Source organism: Nematolebias whitei, chromosome 15 (assembly GCF_014905685.2).
Source record: "Nematolebias whitei isolate Nwh7 chromosome 15, NemWhi1, whole genome shotgun sequence".
NCBI classification, from domain to species: domain Eukaryota; kingdom Metazoa; phylum Chordata; class Actinopteri; order Cyprinodontiformes; family Rivulidae; genus Nematolebias; species Nematolebias whitei.
The window spans coordinates 23,530,980-23,532,288 of record NC_056512.1 but is presented as its reverse complement, the minus strand read 5'-3'; the positions used below and the strand labels follow the sequence as shown (position 1 = coordinate 23,532,288).

Below are 1,309 nucleotides of genomic sequence, written 5' to 3'. Positions count from 1 at the left end.
CGTCAGTCATGCACGACTTCAAAGGGCAGCGTCACGTCAGTCATGCATGACTTCAAAGGGCAGCGTCACAGTCTAAAGTCTATATAAGGAGATCGGTTTAAGTGAAATATCATTTCTGAAAGTCTCTTTCAAGAGAACACATATCAGACAACTCTAAAATTGTTCATATTTCACTTAAGGTAGGAAAAATGGGACCATTTCTTCGGGAACCTGTTACCCACACATCCAACGATCCGCTGCGTATTTTCACGATGTCCACAACTCTGCGCATTTTGCATAAAGTCGGCGCAATCTTGGAGTACGACATTCCCACGGAAGAAAGAATACTGTTCGTAAAGTATTTGGTCACCTGCATTATAAATGACCTGGAGACCCCCGAACAATTCTACTCTAACACAAGAAGATCCAAAAAAGTGTCGAAGAAGGCGGTTCGGGAACTCCAAAAGGTCTGCACCACCCAAGAGCTGAGAGACGTGGTCCGAGAACAAGATAAGAACGTCAGCAACAAGATCATTGTAGTTTTACGGGATATCATCAGAAAAAGTCTCCTAAGTTTTGAGAAATGGGATAAAGCCCTTATCTTCTGTAAAGAGGTGATTACAGTCATGGGTGCAGTCGCAATGTGTCTTGCTTTAGGATTTTGGTTGTGGATGTTTTTCTAGAGAAACTATGATTTGATCCAAAGTCCACAGAGAAACTTGGGGGGGGGGGAGAAGGAAAAACATCACATCACATCATGCATGGAGGGTTTCATTCCAATCCAAAAAAATCGCAATTAAAAAAAAAAAAAAAAAAAAAAAAATTCCTGGTAGTCTAGTGGTTAGGATGCGGCGCTCTCAACGCCGTGGCCCGGGTTCGATTCCCGGTCAGGAAAAAACTGTTTGGTTTTATTTAGTTTCACACAAAAACACAGCAGTGGACTGATAGAAAAGGGACCCCCCACATCACAAACGCCTCTGACACCAATGGCCAACACGTTGCTAAACAAGTACACATGGTGTTCAAGGTGTGTTTAAATTAACTCAGTCATGATGATTTGCGTCAACAAGAGGACATTGCATTTATAGTTCTATGAGCATTTGGAGTTTTATACATCAGATTACACTTGATAGTTAGAGTTTGAAGTATATTTACTGTATATTATGGTAATTTATTCTGTATTTTGACAGATTATGGTGATTCTGGGGTCGTGATGATGGGGCCCTTGAAGATTGTTGCCCAGGGTACAGCGAAGTGTTAATCTGGCCCTGTCGTTAGTGATACCCATAGATATCATATAAAAGCTAGATACAGCATTGACCGCTATCGC

The 1,309-nt window shown here is 41.6% G+C and overlaps 1 non-coding gene across 1 annotated transcript; it reads left to right on the top strand.

Moving 5' to 3' along the window:
* Nucleotides 1-802: 802 nt before the first annotated feature.
* On the top strand, nt 803-874 carry trnae-cuc. Its single transcript has one exon. It is a non-coding gene; the product is annotated as a tRNA-Glu (tRNA).
* Nucleotides 875-1,309: the final 435 nt, after the last annotated feature.